The sequence below is a fragment of the Zingiber officinale genome, chromosome 11B, assembly GCF_018446385.1.
Source record: "Zingiber officinale cultivar Zhangliang chromosome 11B, Zo_v1.1, whole genome shotgun sequence".
NCBI lineage: Eukaryota > Viridiplantae > Streptophyta > Magnoliopsida > Zingiberales > Zingiberaceae > Zingiber > Zingiber officinale.
Genome location: NC_056007.1, coordinates 72,508,120 through 72,529,300, shown reverse-complemented (window position 1 = coordinate 72,529,300; position 21,181 = coordinate 72,508,120). Strand labels below are relative to the sequence as shown.

The 21,181-nt window shown below is 43.3% G+C and overlaps 3 long non-coding RNA genes across 5 annotated transcripts; all 3 read left to right on the top strand.

Moving 5' to 3' along the window:
- The first annotated feature begins 1,780 nt into the window (after positions 1-1,780).
- Positions 1,781-2,477, top strand: LOC122035359. The gene is made up of 3 exons (XR_006126956.1): positions 1,781-1,819; positions 2,036-2,110; positions 2,382-2,477. It is a non-coding gene; the product is annotated as an uncharacterized LOC122035359 (long non-coding RNA).
- A 4,805-nt stretch (positions 2,478-7,282) lies between these two features.
- LOC122035337 lies at positions 7,283-8,380 on the top strand. 2 transcript variants are annotated; one of them, XR_006126948.1, is made up of 5 exons: positions 7,283-7,415; positions 7,518-7,579; positions 7,686-7,791; positions 7,889-7,990; positions 8,321-8,380. It is a non-coding gene; the product is annotated as an uncharacterized LOC122035337 (long non-coding RNA). The 2 variants fall into 2 exon arrangements; XR_006126947.1 differs by having other exon boundaries at positions 7,283-7,424.
- Positions 8,381-11,970: 3,590 nt separating this feature from the next.
- Positions 11,971-13,282, top strand: LOC122035349. 2 transcript variants are annotated; one of them, XR_006126952.1, is made up of 5 exons: positions 11,971-12,317; positions 12,420-12,481; positions 12,588-12,693; positions 12,791-12,892; positions 13,223-13,282. It is a non-coding gene; the product is annotated as an uncharacterized LOC122035349 (long non-coding RNA). The 2 variants fall into 2 exon arrangements; XR_006126951.1 differs by having other exon boundaries at positions 11,971-12,326.
- The last annotated feature ends 7,899 nt before the right edge of the window (positions 13,283-21,181 follow it).

Genomic DNA, 21,181 nt, shown 5'->3' with positions numbered 1-21,181 from the left:
TGTCTTTAAGTATTTTACACCGGTTTTTCCAAAAACCGGTGTCTATGAGCGCAGATTTTTGCTCATAGACATCGGTTTTTTTAGCCGATGTCTATGAGCGTCTTTTTTTCATTAATAGACACTGATTTTAACCGTGGTTTTTAAAACCCGGTGTCTATGAACCAAAATTCTGGCGGACTTTCTTAGCGCGCTTTCTTTTGGGCTTCTCCTCGCCCACCATAAATCGAAACCCTAATCCTCCGCATCCTCCTTTTAGGAGTTACCATTTGAAAGACGAGTAATGGATCTCTCGACGGCGATGTGGACGGTGGCAGTCGTCGGCGCTGTCGCGGTCTACTGGTTCGTGTAGGTGATGGGCTCGACGGAAGTGAAAGGCAAGTGGGCAGTGAACCTTAAGATGGGATCGATCATGCGGGATAAGGTGCAGGACAAGTACAAGCAGTGCTGGTCCTTCTTTCTCCGCTCCAAGGAGGGCATTGCCACTGCGTCCGACGACGATAACGTCCCTTCCTTCGTCGATGCCTTCTACAACCTCGTCAGAGACATCTACGAGTGGGGATGTGGGCGGTCCTTCCACTTCTCGCCCTCACTTCTCGGCCGCTCCCATCGGGAAGCCACACGCATCCACGAGGAGCCCGTCGCTGATCTGAGAGATGGGGATCTCATCTCTCAGATCCCCATCCGAGGTCGCTCGCTCCTCCTTCCCTTCACTATGACCGGCAAAAGGATGGTCGTCCCATTTCTCTTGCTGCTAATCGCGTCCTGCTAATCTCTCTTGCTGCTAATCGCGTCCTACTAATCTCTCTTGCTGCTAATCGTGCTCCGGGGCGAAGTTCGACCGTGCCCTCTACCGTCGCTACGCAGACCCCGTCCGGGACCACGTCCCCGTCATGCTCGGCGAGGTGCTCAACGCATTTCGTTCCCTCTGCCTCCGCTCCTTCGTTAATTGTACCCTCGGTGCCGCCGGGCACTCCGCCGCTGTCCGTTCGTCCTTCTCCCTCCCAAGCTCTTCGCTCAAGTTCTGACCTTTTTCCTTAGCACTCCCATCATCCCTGATTCGCTTCGCGCCGTTCTTTGCTGCAGATCGTAGATGCCCATCCGGAGTTGGAGTTTTTCGTGGGAATGGATATGGATGCTTCAATCCATGACCAGGCCCGGGCCCGGATAGAGAAGCTCTTGGTCGTGGATTCGTGCGGTAGCAATTGAAAGCTTACACTCATGTCAGAAACTTCAAGTACATCAAGTCGGTGCTTGGCGGGGTCGATGAGAACCAACGACATCTTGATGTACCTTGGAATCTCATCCATGCAGGTTATTGTTCAGTTGCACTTCTCATGTTTGATGAATTGCCGAAAAGAACTTACTTTGAATCTAATAAGTTGGTAAGCTATTTAACAAGTGGATGACTCTACAAGGGGATTTAGTGTGCACGGTGATGGACCTTTGGATATGCGCATGAATCCTCAGGCTAGAGTTCTTAGATGAACTATTTTACTTTGATTATTGAATTAGGATATAAGGCAGTGTGAGTTTTTCACCCTTGCAGTAAAGTAGAATGAATGTGATTTATTCAGTAGGTTGCTTGCTTAATTACTACTTGCCTGTAGGAAAAATAAATCAGCAATTAAAGGTGATTAATCATCTCTAGTTTAAGCCATTTTGTTTTCCAAAGAAAGTATCTTTCTTCAAGTGCTCTGTCAAGCAAATGAAACATTTAATAAGAGTGTTGATGCAAGCATTGACAATGAGAAGGCGGTCAAGCTTTATGAAGTTCCACTCGTCAAATTCTTGGAGCAGAAATAGCTTTGTCATTTGGGTGGTAAGTTCCTTAAATCCAAAATTTTGTATGAACTTTTAATACACTAGGAAAAGCATACAAGAATCTCTAGCAACATAAGACTCCTTATCAAAGGTAACACCTAACTCCAGTTTATGGATGATAGGTGTAAATGCTCTTTGCCTAAATGATCTTATAGAGCCTAGGAATGTATCTTACTTGTTTCCTTTATTAATATCGTCACATCACATTATGCAGACTTGTTTCTTTCGTCAGTTTGGAAAGTCGGTCGTACGGGCTGACTACCTTACCCTTCGTCAGGGTTTTATCTTGGTATGTTGGAAGTTTTAGAGATATTTTTAAATTTGATATCTTGTTCATTAGTGATGTTGGCTTCATGAGGTTAAAATCAATAATTGCTTTTGCTTGAAGTGCTTTATTATCTGTACTAAGTTAGAAGATGGTTGGTTCTAGATTTAGGAGAAATATTTTTATTTACTTTTGTTTTAACATATATGTAATTGTCCTCATTACCATGGCATCATAAGGAAATTCTACTTTTTTCCCTCATTGGCTTACTGTATCTCTCATGTATGTTTGGCAGAACCACAATCTGACACCAAGATATGATTTTCATAGTTACATGATACGCTCGATGGAAGAAGAGTTTAAAAGGATTGTTGGTGTAAGGTCAGATGAATGTTTGGATGGATTTTTTTTCTTTCTTGTAATTTCATTGAGCATTGTTAGACTATATTGGCCATGATGTTCCAACTAATACAAAACTCTACTAAATTGTTGATGAAAACTTATATAGCTAATGGTATTGTTGCCCTAAAGATCAATGTATTTCCCCTAATTATCCTCATTATCATTGCTCAAAATTATTTGAGGATGAGGAGGAAGAGTGGAGTGGGGGAAGAGAGAGGGGAATGTATAGAGCGATAGAGTTTGGGGTCTTGTTGGAATAGGCCATGCTTGGCTCCGACCAATGATGGTTCTACACAACTCAACCTCCTGTTGTGCTTGGCTTGCTACAGCCTGTTTGACAATCCTACATTTGGGTAGGGATGTCGACTACATATAAGTCTACCATGAACTTGACCATGTGGGATTGAAGGAGCTGCCCTTTTCTCAATCTAGCCTTGTAAGTTGTACCTCACTTGAACATTGCATATCCCCTACCTCAGTTAATGCATCTAGGAGCCTAGATTAGGGAGCGCGACAAGAAAAATTCATGTCCCTCGCCGGGCGAATCACATGGCAGCATGTAGGTCAGTTGCATCATGCAAAATCAACATCATTCTCCCTGGCTCAAACCACATCTCAACCTTAAAGTGAGCTTAACTCAGAGCCCACTAAGGATTCTGTGAAACAAATGGTTGGTCATAATACCATAGGATAAGAACGATGTTGGCACATCTCTTCATTGCCTAGACTAGTACTCAACACATCATACAACAATGATGGAGACCTGAATCAGGTCAGATCTCAACTTGAATTAAGAACTGTAACTGAGGCAAAACCATTTCAACCTTCTCTCTACATCTCTCATACATGAAGCATCACCCCAAATGAAATTTCAATGTCAAATGTCAATTGAATATTGCTAGGTTCTCTCATAGCAACTCACAGGCTCTAATTTTTAACTCTTGCAGTGCATAATTGTGGGGTTTTGTCGTTGCCTTTATGCTGTTCAACATCAATGGTTGACTCTTGTACACTCATGATACTACCTCATTTTAATTTATGATGTTATTCTTCTCTTAAGTACTTGTGCCATCTTAAATTTTTTGGTCTTACAGGATCTAATCTTTATTTCTGGATAGCTATTATTCTTGTTACGGTAGATACTCTACTTATCGTCTGTGTTGTCAGTGCTCACCAAATTAAAGAAGGGATGGGATACTTATAGTTTCTTTGTCTGCTTATGAAGCTTGTCCTCTCAGTGGGTGCAAAGTTGCAGCATGTTATTGCAACTCTAGCACTGGAAAGTGCTGGCTTAAGTGGATTTGGCGCAAGATTAAATCCTTGAGACGATATATTTTGGTTCAAGAAACCAAACCTGTTATTATCCTTGATCTGTTTCATTCTTTTCCAGGTTTGTCTCTATTCTTGATTTGCAAAGTGTTTTCTCATCCTCAGTGGTTTGGATCCTCTGTATGAGTATGTTTTCCTTCGTAAATCAGTAGTCTTAACTCTTATCAGTTCACTTCTATTAATCTCTTATTAATTCTTTGGTACTCTTTCATATTATCCCATTTTTCTGAGAAGACAATAACAGTTTTGTTTTGCAGAAGAATAGGACACATTGCTGACAAATTGTTCTAATACAAGTTGCATAACACCTAATTTTCTGTAAGTCTTATGCATGTCTCGTCTCAACCTCTTTGATAACAAGAAATTATTAATAGAATTTTTGTAAGTTTTAGATAGATTGCAGAGAGAACTTGAAATACTATACTTGATTACCTTACAAATTTCACTGATATTTTCTCTATATTTTGGTCATTCTCTCAGTATTCCTAATCTAAATCAGGTTGTATTTATACACTTTGCTATTACACTTTACTATCTGTATCAGGATCTTGGTCAATTATCCCATCAATTTAATGGTTATTAATATTGAGGTAAAATGTGGTAAAGGATTCTACTTGGGTGAGGAATTGACATGTCTTATCTGTATAAACGGTGGTTTTCTTTTTCAATTTTATTTGTGCAATTATGTGACATTTGTTTTTATTTGACAATTTGTCATAGTATTTGTTCTTAAGTATGTGAAGATCAAATGTTATTTGTTACTTCTTCCATTGATATTCTGATTTTCTTTTGATGCCTTGGAGTTGGATAAATATTATTCTTTTTGCTTTGATTCTGTTTAATTTTTACCAAGATTGTAGTTATATCTAACAGGTCAAGGAATATGTAAGCCAAGGTTCTAGGTGCTCTCTAGCAGACATTTTGCACCTCCTTTGAGCTGGAGTATTATTTTTTCTGGAAGAATTAATGTTCCTTTTCAATCTCATGTTTAATGAACCTTTCAATAAATTAGTGTTAATGTATTTGGATCACAGAATGTGAATTCACATCTATTGATTATGTGGAAGTTTAATTATAATCATGCCTCCTCCATGCTGCTTAGATTTATGAGGTTTAAGAATGAAGGAAGAATCTTTCATTTTGTTCTTTTGAAAATTTATTATGTTAATATAAGTAGAATCTTTTTGAAGATAGTGTGAATAAATTATTTTATATATTCTAAGAAAAAACATAATAATCTACTATACACCATGCATCACTATATTTAGCTTCTTTCAAATCAGTTGCCTTATAACAGATTATTTCATATGTGCAGATTAAAGAAGCTGAGCAAACAAGTAAAAATTACCAGCAAAAGGTTACTTATCTCATTTTCAATCTCTATTTGAGTAGAATTTACAGCATCTTTAATTTCCCTTATGTAAGCAATAAATTGCTTTATATCCATATTGACTATTTTATTCTATTCAGGTAAGAGAACTGGAGAATCAATTAAATGGTGAGAGGACAACCAAGAAGGATGTTGCAAAGTTCCCAAAACCTCCAGTGGCTCCTTTAAGATGGAGGCCTCCTTTACAAAGAATCACCAATCAGTTGTCGCCCTCAGGACATCAAACAAGCAGAGGTGCCCATCCAGTAATAGATAAAGAGAATTGTCTATTAATAAATAAAACTATTGGGGAAGATTTAGTTAAATCTCTGCACAGAGCAAGAAGGATAACGTTGGCACCAGTAAGAAGAATATTTGTGTACTATCTATTACCTTTTGATGTTGTAAGAATAGTTATGTGTAATTTGTGGATACTGACTTGATGTGCACAATATCTATTATCTTTTTATGTTGTAAGAAGAATATTTATGTGTTGGTTATATGGATATTGATTTGGTGTGTTTAGATACATCGGTGCATTTTTATTTGTGATTTTCTTAGTGAATTAATAATATTAACTTAATTTTATGATTTTCTTGGTGATAATATTGGGTTTTCACTATTTCGGAAATCGAATTTGTGTCGTTAAACAATACTGATATTACATCGATTTTCTACCGCTGCAAAATCGGTGTCCTTAACTAATATTACATCGGTCGGATACCGCTGTCAAAACTGGTGTTATTAACATATAATATTACATCGGTTTTACACCCGATGTCGTTAAGTGATACTACACCGGTTTTAACCCGATGTCTAAAATGGCAGACCTTTTACATCGCCTTCATAGACATCGGTCGAAAATGTAATAGACATCGGTGGAAAACCGATGTCTATGAGGATTTTTGTTGTAGTGCTCACTTGCATCGCCATCTTCTTCCTTCCTCACGCTTTCATCTTCTTCCTTCTCTGCGATGCTTCGCTTCTTCTTCTTCTCCGGCGATCTTTTCTGTAAGCTTATTTGCCTTTTTCTTACTCGAATATGTTCGTTGTTCTTCCTCGACTCTTCTATTTTTGATGGCCAATTCCTTGCAACCTCTCGTCTCCGTCCCTAGACTCAGTGGAATTATCCGATTACCAAATTGTTATTCCTTCTGTCTTTGACCGACCACATGAACCCCCACCGGGTTTTTTGTGTTTCTTTAAAGGCCAGTTTACCACTAGCCTTAGTTTCCCCGTTCATCCGTTCTTCTCTGTTGTTTGTAAATTTTTCCATATTTCCCTCAACAGTTAGTGACGAACTCCTTTAGGCTGTTGTGCAGGGGCATAATTTTGTTCCACCTGCACGACATTCCTTTGACCCCTCGGGTTTTACATTATTTTTATTACCCAAAATTGTCTAACCCGGGGACCTTTTTGTTCCGAGCCCAAGTGGGTTTGGTCTTTTTTGATAAAATGTCATCCTCCAATAAGCATTGGAGGGGCAACTACTTCTTCCTTTGTTTTCTCGAGCGGCCAAACTTCTCGATCGTTGGCAGCTAGAGATGACGAATCCCCCATCACTCAGGAAATACAAAAGTCGATCTGACTATCTCCAAGCAGCTTCAATATACCACATTCAGGTTGCTAAATGGCGACCTTTTTATTAGAGCCCGAGACATGTGAGATACGGCAAAGTAAATAACTCATTATAATTTACGGGAATTTTTAGACATTTTTCTAGATTTATTTGGAGGACGTATGGCCGTGTTTAAGGGGATAAATTATTAGGCTTAGGATGGTGTTGGAAATCATCATTAGAGTTAAGGGTTGGGAAGAACTTAAACCCCATCTCTATAAGAAGCTACAGTACACCCACCGAGCCCTAAAACGCCGACTCCCCTCTTCTCGGGTCATTTCCTCCCGATCTCGTCGACGGACGTAGCTCCGACTCACGGCCGCGCCGGAACGCCAGCGCTGTGTAGCAGGGCGAGTCTCCGACTTCCTCGGCAGATCGGAGGAGGTCTCACCGACGGTGTCTTCCCTCGAAACCGCCTCTTCGCCCAGGGGATTTCCGATCGGGTGATGAGATTTAGGTCCTGTGGACACAGGGGGTGATATCGCCTGTTCCAAAGCGATGCTGGACGAGGATTTGCATTTCAAGGAGCTGTCTCATTTTCCCGAGCCTTAGAGCCAAGCCGATTCCATCGAGTTTCTCTTCCGCCGCTTGTGGTGGCTCCTGGCAGTGAGGTAGGTCAGGTATAGTTTCGATTAGGGTTTACTCTTAGCTATGGAGGTTGTGATTTGAAGCCAGGATGCAAGCATATGTTGATTGAGGTATTGTTGTGGCAGTGGCTTGCTGGGAAGGGCTCGATCACAGTTCCAGCAGCTGGTTTTCCTCCGGGAATCAATAGGTAAGGTTTCTACCACTATAGATGTTAGGTTGCAGATCTAAATGTTGGTTTCGGATTGAATTGGATACTGATTAGGCAACGTGTGGGATGTTTGTGATGCATATAGCTCTGTGAGAGCTCGGATCTGTGAATCAGCAACATTGGGCAGCATCAGTGTGCTAGTGCCAGCGAGTCTATCTTCCAGCAACGATTCTTCATCCGGGAAGCAGTAGGTAAGGCTTCCACAACTACAGATGTGAGGTTTGTAGAACTAGGTGTTGAATTCGGTTGGAATTGTGGGCTGATTGGTGCAATTTTAAATGTTGGTAGCCTTGTAGAAACATTGGTTGTGCATCTGAGGTAGTGAGCAGCACCATTGTACTTGTGCCGACGATTCCACCTACCGGCAGTGAGTCAACATCGGGGAGTTAGGTAAGGTATCTTGATTTTGTTAGAATTGGAAGCTTGTTGATTGTTGCTTAATTAATTGATAGATGTAGATTTTGTTAAGGAATGAGATAATTTCGTACTGTACCAGTGTATATGGAACCAATGCATATTTAGAATTCCTTATGTTGATCAGATTTGGCTGGGAATTGTGTGATCTGAAGACATAAATTAGGGCTTGGGAATTGTTGTGGAGTAGATCAGTGTAGGGTTTATCTAGATAATGAAGTAACCCAGATTAGCATGCCTGTTTTGAGTGTTGGCTTAACTATTTGGTTCTATACGTATGTGGTTAAAATCAATACGTTGATGTAGGACTTTGATCAGGACGAGCGTCGTGACGAGATTGGCGTCGGATTCAGCCTACATTTGAGGCGGGTACTTCTTGACTTGCTTCTTTAGATATCGATCTTAGTGCATGAGTTAGTTTCATATATGTAGTATTTATCTTGACTCCACTCGTCTTATTTCTTGTACTTGATACTTTATCCACTCAATTTTTGAGATGCTCACTTTCGTATCTATACAGTCTCCCGTTGTTATTCTTGATAACTAGCAGATACTAGATGCCATGTTTACCTGTTTGATTACTGTTTATTTATGCTTAGTATTGAGCATGCGGATTTATGTAGCATACCTGATTTCCTTTTATATATACATGATGACTGTTGCATTATTCACATCATGTCATTGCATGCATTGCCGACGATCGTGTCTCCCTTGTGGTTGAGGCGGTTGTTGGCCTGGGCCGCACGCTCGACCACTCATGGGTAGTGGTAGCTGGAGCGTGCCGCTTGTCCTATCGTGCCCCCACTCGCACACTCATGGGTAGTGGTAGCTGGAGTCGCGGGCAGCAGGGACCCCCGTCGTAGACATAGATATTTAGCTACTATGTAACTGTCCATCCGGTCACTCGAGTGTAGTGGCGGCCTTTGGGTGGTACAGCTGTCATCGATCTGGCCTCTCGACCATACAGGGGTCGTGGTGCAGAGATGTGGCGGGGTGACCATCCGTGCATACGCTACTTTTTGATATACCTACTCATGTTGTTTATGCTTACTTATGCAGTTCTGTTATCACATACCTGTTATATATGCTTGGACACTGATTTCTATTACAGTATACTTTATATGTGATTCGGGTAGTTATGAGCAGTACTGTAGCAGGTTTATGTTATCTCAGACCTTACACTGTTAGCCTAGGATATGGTTTCAGGTATGGATATATACTTTGTTTACCTAGTAGTATCTTCTATTTATCTTTCCGAGACTGTATCCTTTGTATTCCTGTTCTATATGATACTCATGCACTGTCTATTCTATTACCCGCTGAGTCTTTATACTCACCACCCACATTGGTAATTTCACCAGGTAGTTGATAGCGATGCTAGTACACTTGGAGGAGGATCCCGACTGCCGGTCCCACGTCGCTTCCGAGGACGGTTTTATGATTTTGGTTTTAATTTTATTGTGAGTTAAACCTTTGAATTTAGCATTGTAATAATTGGGTTGTGGACTTGTTATTTTGTATTTGGTTGTTTTGTCGAGGAGTCAAGCCGGGCGGGCCCGCGATGAGTTTTCGTTACTTTATACTTGTTATTCTTGTTTTCCGCTGTGTTTGATTTTACAGCCGTGTGGGCTGCATATTATCTGTGTGGTTGTGATTTAATTTGCATATGTATTATCTGTTGGTGATGTATACCGGGTGCTGTCCGATTTTCGTCGGACAACCTTACTCTCGGGGCATGACAATTTATTGGTATCAGAGCTACAGGTTTACGATGTTGGATTCGTACGTTTTAGATTTTCCGTGATTTTATTCCTCGAAGTGACTTTTTGGGATTTGGGACCAGGCGGCGGTGGAACACCTCTAAGTTATAGGCTTTAAGTTTTATAAGTACGAACTTATATTGTTTGTAGTACTTATTAGTGGTTTACACCAGGTATAAGACGTGGTCGATCGGTAGCCGGTTCTCGTCGTGGTCCGGGACGACCACGGAAACAACCCATTGAGGCTGAGGAACCAGAACCAGTGACTCAGGAGGCAGATTCTTCTAGGGACCCAACTGATGTTGAGACGGTTAGTCGAGGACAGGCCCATCAGACTCATAGAGATCAGGGACGTCAGCCTCAGGAGATCCCTTCAGTCATACCATCGGGATACCATCAGCATTTCTTACTCCTGCTACTACTGATTGGATGAGGGACAGAGCTCGGATACCGTTGCTGGCAAGGTCCGTCAAGGACAGATTTACCTTATATTTGGGCGGAGCAGATCCTTGGGCTGCTCGAAGCTGGTTGAAGAATTTAGAGAGCACCTTTGGGTACCTGAGCTGCACGGACGAGGAGAAAGTGGAACTGGCAGCGTATCATCTCCGGGATCAGGCAGTCACATGGTGGGACATGCAGAAGACGATCTTTGGAGAGCAGCGCATCACATGGGCGATGTTCCGAGACGCGTTTGAGCGGCAATATTTCCCAGCGACCTTCTGTCTAGCTCGACGCCAGGAATTTCTGAATCTCAAGCAGGGTGACCGGTCAGTGATGGAGTACAATGCTGAATTCTGTAGGTTGGCAGAATTTTGTCCTCACTTAGTGGCACAGGATTACGATCGGATGCATCAGTTTACTCAGGGCCTTGCTGCGTACATTCAGATCCGGATGTCAGGTTTTTTGGGTAGCTCCTACCGAGAAGTTTTGGATCGTGCGCTGTATATTGAGATGACTCAGCAACAGGTAAATCAGGAGAAAAGTAAGGACAAGCAGCTGTCGCAGAAGAGAGAGAATAAGGGTCAAGACTTGCAAGTTACTTCCGAAGGATCTTCTCGGCCACAGAAATCAGGGCGCACCACGGACAGGTCTACTAGTTCCCCTAAGAGAAATCGGAAGAATGGTAATAGTGAAACCAGGTGTTTCCAGTGCGGCTCGAAAAGTCACCTCAAGCCTGATTGTCCGTTGGATCACTCGATATGCTTCTATTGTAAGCTTCCGGGCCATGAGAGTCGGGAATGTACCCTGAAGGCTCAGTTAGAGACTACTAAAGTTACCTGTCAGGGAGATCGACCCACCCAACCATGGCAGCAGAGAGGATCTCAAACGAATCAGAGTGCTCCTCGTCAGCAGAGACCTCAGCCTTCTCAGGGACAGATATATCATGTGCAGGGTCAGGAACCAGCGACTACACAGTATTCTGCCGCAGTATCTTCTCATCAGGCATTTCCAGCACAGCAGGATTTTCATCCACATCAGCCTTACTCAGCGTTCCAGCAGCAGCCGATTCCTGCACCTTCGATGCCGGCACAGACCACTTCAGGGATACCACAGCCGAGCTCAGAGGTGGGTCGTGTTTATGCTGTCACACGAGAGGAGGCACAGGGAGCTGAGAGATCGGTCTTCCGAGGTATTATTTTACTTTATACGTTTATTATAGGACTATTAATAGATGCTAGTGGAACCCATTTGTCCATCTCTCAAGTATCTTTTCAGGGGGTGTTACCTACACGCTAGACACGTGACATAGCGGTATCTTTACCGTCTGGAGAGGTACTTGTTGTACGTCAAGAAGCCAGAGGATGTTATGTGCATTTCGATGGTTAGACATTGGTGGTGGATCTATAAGTGTTGGAAGTGATGGGACTTGACCTTTCCTTGGGCCTTGAATAGATGGCCGGGAAACGTGTCATTCGTGTTTAACGCATTTATGTTGTAAATTTGGGGACCAAATTTTTATTAGAGGGGGAGAATGTGAGATACGGCAAAGTAAATAACTCATAATAATTTACGGGAATTTTTAGACATTTTTTCTAGATTTATTTGGAGGACGTATGGCCGTGTTTAAGGGGATAAATTATTAGGCTTAGGATGGTGTTGGAAATCATCATTAGAGTTAAGGGTTGGGAAGAACTTAAACCCCATCTCTATAAGAAGCTACAGTACACCCACCGAGCCCTAAAACGCTGACTCCCCTCTTCTCGGGTCATTTCCTCCCGATCTCGTCGACGGACGCAGCTCCGACTCACGGCCGCACCGGAATGCCAGCGCTGTGTAGCAGGGCGAGTCTCCGACCTCCTCGGCAGATCAGAGGAGGTCTCACCGACGGTGTCTTCCCTCGAAACCGCCTCTTCGCCCAGGGGATTTCCGGTCGGGTGATGAGATTTGGGTCCTGTGGACACGGGGGGTGATATCGCCTGTTCCAAAGTGATCCTGGACGAGGATTTGCATTTCAAGGAGCTGTCTCATTTTCCCGAGCCTTAGAGCCAAGCCGATTCCATCGAGTTTCTCTTCCGCCGCTTGTGGTGGCTCCTGGCAGTGAGGTAGGTCAGGTATGGTTTCGATTAGGTTTTACTCTTAGCTATGGAGGTTGTGATTTGATGCCAGGATGCAAGCATATGTTGATTGAGGTATTGTTGTGGCAGTGGCTTGCTGGGAAGGGCTCGATCACAGTTCCAGCAGCTGGTTTTCCTCCGGGAATCAATAGGTAAGGTTTCTACCACTATAGATGTTAGGTTGCAGATCTAAATGTTGGTTTCGGATTGAATTGGATACTGATTAGGCAACGTGTGGGATGTTTGTGATGCATATAGCTCTGTGAGAGCTCGGATCTGTGAATCAGCAACATTGGGCAGCATCAGTATGCTAGTGCCAGCGAGTCTATCTTCCAGCAACGAGTCTTCATCCGGGAAGCAGTAGGTAAGGCTTCCACAACTACAGATGTGAGGTTTGTAGAACTAGGTGTTGAATTCGGTTGGAATTGTGGGCTGATTGGTGCAATTTTAAATGTTGGTAGCCTTGTAGAAACATTGGTTGTGCATCTGAGGTAGTGAGCAGCACCATTGTACTTGTGCCGACGATTCCACCTACCGGCAGTGAGTCAACATCGGGGAGTTAGGTAAGGTATCTTGATTTTGTTAGAATTGGAAGCTTGTTGATTGTTGCTTAATTAATTGATAGATTTAGATTTTGTTAAGGAATGAGATAATTTCGTACTGTACCAGTGTATATGGAACCAATGCATGTTTAGAATTCCTTATGTTGATCAGATTTGGCTGGGAATTGTGTGATCTGAAGACATAAATTAGGGCTTGGGAATTGTTGTGGAGTAGATCCGTGTAGGGTTTATCTAGATAATGAAGTAACCCAGATTAGCATGCCTGTTTTGAGTGTTGGCTTAACTATTTGGTTCTATACGTATGTGGTTAAAATCGATACGTTGATGTAGGACTTTGATCAGGACGAGCGTCGTGACGAGATTGGCGTCGGATTCAGCCTACATTTGAGGCGGGTACTTCTTGACTTGCTTCTTTAGATATCGATCTTAGTGCATGAGTTAGTTTCATATATGTAGTATTTATCTTGACTCCACTCGTCTTATTTCTTGTGCTTGATACTTTATCCACTCAATCTTTGAGATGCTCACTTTCGTATCTATACAGTCTCCCGTTGTTATTCTTGATAACTAGCAGATACTAGATGCCATGTTTACCTGTTTGATTACTGTTTATTTATGCTTAGTATTGAGCATGCGGATTTATGTAGCATACTTGATTTCCTGTTATATATACATGATGACTGTTGCATTATTCGCATCATGCCATTGCATGCATTGTCGACGATCCTGTCTCCCTTGTGGTTGAGGCGGTTGTTGGCCTGGGCCGCACGCTCGGCCACTCATGGGTAGTGGTAGCTAGAGCGTGCCGCTTGTCCTGTTGTGCCTCCACTCGCACACTCATAGGTAGTGGTAGCTGGAGTCGCGGGCAGCAGGGACCCTCGTCGCAGATTTAGCTATTTAGCTACTATGCAACTGTCCATCCGGTCACTCGAGAGTAGTGGCGGCCTTTGGGTGGTACAGCTGTCATCGATCCGGCCTCTCGACCATACAGGGGTCATGGTGCAGAGAGGTGGCGGGGTGACCATCCGTGCATACGCTACTTTTTGATATACCTACTCATGCTGTTTATGCTTACTTATGCAGTTATGTTATCACATACCTGTTATATATGCTTGGACACTGATTTCTATTACAGTATACTTTATATGTGATTCGGGTAGTTATGAGCAGTACTGTAGCAGGTTTATGTTATCTCAGACCTTACACTGTTAGCCTAGGATATGGTTTCAGGTATGGATATATACTTTGTTTACCTAGTAGTATCTGCTATTTATCTTTCCGAGACTGTATCCTTTGTATTCCTGTTCTATATGATACTCATGCACTGTTTATTCTATTACCCGCTGAGTCTTTATACTCACCACCCACATTGGTAATTTCACCAGGTAGTTGATAGCGATGCTAGTACACTTGGAGGAGGATCCCGACTGCCGGTCCCACGTCGCTTCCGAGAACGGTTTTATGATTTTGGTTTTCATTTTATTGTGAGTTAAACCTTTGAATTTAGCATTGTAATAATTGGGTTGTGGACTTGTTATTTTGTATTTGGTTGTTTTGTCGAGGAGTCAAGCCGGGCCGGCCCGCGATGAGTTTTCGTTACTTATTTTCCAGCCGTGTGGGCTGCATATTATCTGCGTGGTTGTGATTTAATTTGCATATGTATTATCTGTTGGTGATGTATACCGGTTCCATTTGTCACTGCTACAGGGGAGGTGCTGTCCGATTTTCGTCGGACAACCTTACTCTCGGGGCGTGACAACACATGTCTTCCATCCAACCTAGGTATACTCTTTCTTCTCTTCTCCTTTGATCTAATTGATTTTGCTTTCTTTTTTGCAGCTCGCATCATGTTAAGGGTGAGTCTGGCTGGTAAGAGCAAGCTCGCGGATGCAGAGATCAACGCTATGATAGTAGCCGAGCTGGAGAGTCGCGACCTGCAGTTGGTTGGCTTCCACGATTCACTCGGCGAAGCCGAAGGAATGCAAGCGCTGGCTAGCGAAAGAGGAGCCAGCCAGACGGCTGCTAGTGGAGCGGCCACTACAGCGGATCTTCCTCCTGAGTGGCCGTCTATGCTGTCGGTCGTAGTGGCTTCTGAGTCAACCACTTCAAGTAACCCACTGCGACAGCGCAAGAGACGTCGTGCGAAAGCGTCCTCCTATTCCGCCACTTCTGCCCTGCAGACTCCAGCACAAGGAGGCTCGCAACCATCCTTCGAGCGAGGTGAGACCTCCACACCTGCTCCTCCTGAACAATGAGTTGCAATGCTCCACACCTCCCTATCATCCGAGTGGACACCGTCATTGTCCGGGCTGCCTCTAGGGACCATTTGTGCACCACCGGTCGACTTTATGCGTCCATAATCATTGTTGGCACCCCAAGTGTCTCGCATCTGACCGGCTCTAACCTCCCAGTCTACGAGCAGAGCTACCTCGAAACCTTTTGGCCTGAGCGATCAGAGACAAATAACGGCAATCATCCATTTGCCGACAGACAAGTGGCGTAGCCCGGACGACGTCGCATGTCGCACCCCCAAGCACTAGATAAGGATCCAAGGGTCGTTCATGCAAATATGGGCCGATGCGCAGGTCCGTGCGGCGGTCATTTCTCCAGAGGAGCTCGTGAATAATCATTCCCAGATGTCCACTGGGGTATGTATCTTACCTTTGTGTTTTCTTGTTTTTATCTGCTCGGCCCTTACAGTTCTCTAGTCATTGTAGTATTGGGTAGAGAGTCTGGCCATGTGCCAAAGGCTTACATTTTTAGAGCATGAAATTCAGCAGCTGCGCGCTCCAAGCAGGCAGTCAGCGACTTCCCAAGTGCTCTTGGATCAGCTGACTACCGAAGTGGCATAGCTCAAGGTCGATCTGCAAAAGAGCTTCGAGCTACAGGAGGCGGAGAGGAGCAAAAGCGTCGAGTAGGCTACGCAGCTGGCGAGGCTTAATAAGCTGGCCACCTCCTTCGAAGCGAAGATCCATTCGGCCAACACCAGGAAGCTTCGAGCCATCGAGGATTTAGAGCTCAAGAATAAAGAAGCTTAGGTCCTGGCTTAGAGTCTGGAGGAGGTAGAGGCAACACTGAAGGTTGAGCGAGATAGCCAATCGGCGGAGAAGGCAGTGGTGCAAGAAAAGCTAGACGCTAAGGATGATGCGCTGGCTTCCATGAAAGCCAAACTAGAGGCCTCCCAAATGGCTTTGGAGGTTTATCAAGGTGTCGAGTCAAGCCGATTCGAGCTTATGATGCGGGACTACCTCCATTCAGACCCTTTCAATGACCAACTCACCGACCAGACCCTCCGCCTTTTCAACCTCACCATCGATGGGATGCTCGACCAACTGAATGGTGATGGCCATATCCCTGCCACTCTGACCAACAAGGTCATCAGTCGAGACAAGTTGATCGAGTCACTGCCCGATGATGTGCTGGACTACCTCAAGTGAACCTGCCTCTTGTGAAGTTTGCCTCTTTTTATACTACCCCCTAATATCTTGTAAAAAATTTCTAAGTGGTAATGAAAGATCGCCCGTTCGGTGTACCTTTGTTTATTTGAATATGTCTATTCAAGCATCGCCACGCGTCGCCGTTCAACATTTCCTTGCTTGTTTGATTTTGGCACTTGCTTATTCATGGGTCGTCGTTCAAGCTCGAGTAGGACTACGCAGTGGTTACCGTTTTTACTGAAAAATTCAAAGTGTGGCTCCATGGCCTACCGATCGGCAACGTAACTAATCACTGAGATGTCTGAGCGATCACTTCAACGCTGTCGAATGTCCTTATTTTAGTGAAAATGGTTACTTCTTGGAGAAGCACATTTCTTGGTCGGCCTTATCTTTTGCTTATATGTAAAATACAGTACGCAAATAATAATTAAATAATAAGGTTATTTGACAGATGATCTTACAAGATTTTTCAAGAATTTTTAGAAATTTTCTAAGATTTAAACGGAGTTCGTATGACTCGTTTTGAGGGGATGAATCGATGGGGCTAGTTGGAGGCCTATTTGGAATCCCAATTAAGTGGGAGTTGATTGAGGGATGAACTTAAGGTTTAAATAATTAAACCTAGATATATAACCTTATTTCTCCCCTCTTCCTTTTAGGCGTCGAACCCCTCTCGATTCCTCTCCTCTCCTCCTTCACGAGCGATCTCCAGCCGATCCACCGCCGTCAGCGTCGAGAGCCACTACCCGAGCCGACGTCGCCCAAACCCCACTCTTCTCCCATCTCCCTCACTGTGGACTCGTCCATGTCGCTACCCCGTTCCCTAGCCATCCTCACTGCCCGATCTCCTAGCCGCCCTCTCCGATTTCATCACCTAATAACACCGAACGCCGCTGACGACCATCCGTGCGAGACTGTCGATGACACTGCATCCTTCATCGTTGATGGAGGCAACGCTGTTAGCCACAGATGTAGTGAGACCTCTCTGCTCCTGATCCACCTGAGGTCCTTCTCCCACCTCAGCGTCGACGCTGACATTTCCCCCTTCGCTTTCGTCTCCGGTCCAGGACAGCGAGCAGCTTCACATAGTCTGGATGTCAACACTGTGGTAAGGGGTTTGACTCCGATCAGTGCATCATTGATCGATGATTAGTGTTGATTGTTATTATGGTGTTCCTCACCTTCCTATGATTCCCAAACTGTGCTCTAATTCTCTAATGCCACTAGCTACCTGCCCAGATCTCAGCAGTGAACAGCAATTTGCCTTGTTGTGAGTAAGAGCTGTCAACCCTAGATGTCGGGTTTTGTTTCTTACTGTTATTCCTGGAGATGAAGAATTCAGTCTCGATTTGGATTACAAGGTTAATTAAAAGGATTCATTGTTTGGATTGTTAGGTTCGCAAGGGAAGCAGTTAGCGAACAGTAGAGGATCGTTGCTGCTGGTTGTGAGCCACATTCAGTGACACCTAGTGCCAAACTTGGGGGTAAGTCATGTGGAGGTTTGATTATTTTTCTACATTGGGTTTGATAAATGAATTGCTGGTGGGGTTGAGTTAGTGGAGATATGAAGTTGTTTGTAGTCATGGATTAAATGGTTTGTTATTTGATTATGGTGCTAGGTTTGGTTATATATGGATCTATGTTGAATGGACTTGTTAGTGAATGGTTTCTATATGGATCAATTAAAGAGTTGATGAGGTTGGGTTAAATCTAATTTAACCAATGGTTTTGAGTGAATCGAGCTTCATAGATTGGATTAAGGTTTATCCCTAATAAGGTTAGAAGCTTTATTTAGCTATTTAATTTAGATGGAATTAGCTAAATAAAATATATTGATTTGCAGGACTTTGATTTGAGATGAGCATCTCGACCTGGGATTTGTTTCCGTTACGAACTACTAATTAAGGCGGGTACTTCTTGCCTTATCTCTTTAGTACATTATTCTTAGTGCATGAGCTATACCTCCGGATAGTTCCTGTATTTATCTTAACTCCACTCGTATTTTTCCTGCGTTTGATACTTCCACTCAATCTTTGAGCTACTCGTTTCTGTATCTATACAGTCTCTCGTTGCTATCTATGATATTTAGCATATACCAATTACCAGATACCAGACACTAGATATTAGATATTGGATATATGGATACTAGATACCATGTTTATATGTTTTGGATGATGTATGTTTATATACCTTACTGAGCATGCTGGCTTCATGTAGCATACCTATTTTCTGTTTATATATATATGATGACTGCTTCATGCTACGCATCATGTCATTGCATGCATACCGGCGACCATGTCTCCTTTATGGTTGAGAGGGTCGTTGGCCAGGGTTGCACGCTCGGTCACTCGTGGGTAGTGGTAGTTGAAGCGTGTCGCTTGTCCTGTCGTGCCCCCCCCCCACTTGCACACTCATGGGTAGTGATAGCTGCAGTCGCGGGCAGCAAGGACCCCCGTCGCAGACGTAACTATTCAGCTACTATGCAACTGTCCCCTCGACCACTAGAGAGTAGTGGTAGCTGGAGTGGTGTACAGTCTATCATTGTCCCGGCCTCTCGACCATACAGGGGTCATGGTCCAGAGGATGGGCAAGAGTGATCATCCGTGCATACGCTGTTATTATTATATCTGCTGATTGTTTACTTATGCTACTATTGTTTACTTATGTTGTTGTTGCTTCCTTATGCTGATATGCTCACATAGGTTGAGATATATACCTGAGGTATGTGTTTAGACGTTGGTTACTTATTGGTAGTATACTTCACATGATACTCTTATAGTTATAAGCAGTACCATAGCAGGTCTGTACTATTCCTGACCTTACTAGCCTAGGATATGGTTTCAGGTATGGACATTTACTATGATATCATTTTAGTATCTGCTATATTCCCTACAAGATTGTATACCTTTGTATCTCTAGTTTTTTTACTATACTCATGCACTATCTGTCTATTACCCGTTGAGTCTTTATACTCACCACCCCGTAAACTAGTTATTTCGCCAGGTAGCAGGTAAAGGATTTATGGAGTCGCCTGGAGATCTTGTTCGCCGGTCCCATGTCACACCGAGCTTCCCGTACTGTTAGTGCTTCTATACACTTTATTTTGGTTTTGTACTTATTCGTGTACTTGTATCTTTTATATGGAGTTTGGCTTTGTAGTATCTTGTATTTGGTTTGATGTGGTGGATGTCGTGTCAAGTCGAGCCGGCTCGTAGTTGGTTGTATTGTGATTTTGTGATCGTTATTTGTAATTTTTGTTGTGTTTTACTTTCAGCCGTATGGGTTGTTTAATATATATATATATATATATATATATATATATATATATATATATATATATATATATATATATATAACTACGTGATTGTGTTTATTCTTGTTCCGCTCGAGTGGGTTGATTATATAACTGCGTGGTGGTATATATATTCCAGCCGTATATGACTGATGTATTTTGTATGTATGTATGTTTCATATTGTCACTGGTACAGGGGAGATGATGTCGAATTTTTGTCTGGCAGGGACTCCTCTGGGGGCGTGACAAAGATGTCCGAGCAATCACTTCAACGCTGTCGAATGGCCTTATTTTAGTGAAAATGGTTACTTCTTGGAGAAGTACGTTTCTTGGTTGGCCTTATCTTCGGCTTATATATTTGTCGATCAACTTCATTCGTAGTAGGTTCAGCTTTAGAGCGGTCTAACATCCATTTTTTGTTGTAGCCTCGGATTTATAGCTGTCGCTTGACTGTTGAATGCACAGACTTGGGTATATATATTCCAGCCGTATATGGCTGATGTATTTTGTATGTATGTATGTTTCATATTGTCACTGGTACAGGGGAGATGATGTCGGATTTTTGTCTGGCAGGGATTCCTCTGGGGGCGTGACAAAGATGTCCGAGCAATCACTTCAACGCTGTCGAATGGCCTTATTTTAGTGAAAATGGTTACTTCTTGGAGAAGTACGTTTCTTGGTTGGCCTTATCTTCGGCTTATATATTTGTCGATCAACTTCATTCGTAGTAGGCTCAGCTTTAGAGCGGTCTAACATCCATTTTTTGTTGTAGCCTCGGATTTATAGCTGTCGCTTGACTGTTGAATGCATAGACTTGGGTTTAAAGTCGCCGCTTGACTGTTGACGAAGACTGGGGTTTAAGGTCGTCGCTAAACCGTTGAAATGCATAGACATGAGTTTAAGGTCGCTGCTCGACCATTGACGTAGACATGGATTTAAGGTCATCGCTCAACCGTTGAAATGCGTAGACAAGAGTGTAAGGTCGTCGCTTGTCCATTGACGTAGACATGAGTTTAAGGTCGTCGCTCAACAATTGAAAGACGTAGATAAGAGTTTAAGGTCATCGCTCAACCGTTGACGTAGACATGGGTTTAAGGTCGTTGCTCAACCGTTGAAGTAGACATGGGTTTAAGGTCGCTGCTCAACCGTTGAAAGGCGTAGACAAGAGTTTAAGGTCGTCGCTTGACCGTTGACGTAGACATGAGTTTAACATCGCCGCTCGACGGTTGGCGAAGACCAGGGTTTAACGTCATCGCTCGACGGTTGCTTTACGTAAACAAGAGTTTATAGTCATCGTTCGACTATTGGCGAAAAACAAGGTTTAATGTCGCCGCTCGACCGTTGATGAAGATAGGGACTTAAAGTTATCACTCGACCGTTAATGAAGATAGTGGTTTAAGGTTGCCGCTCGACCATTGACGAAGACAAGCATTTAAGATCGCCACTCAACCGTTGATGAAGACAGGGGTTTAAGATCATCGCTCGATCATTGGTGAAGATAAAAGTTTAAGGTCGTTGTTCAACCGTTGGGTGGACTAGGGTTTATAGTCACCGCTTGAC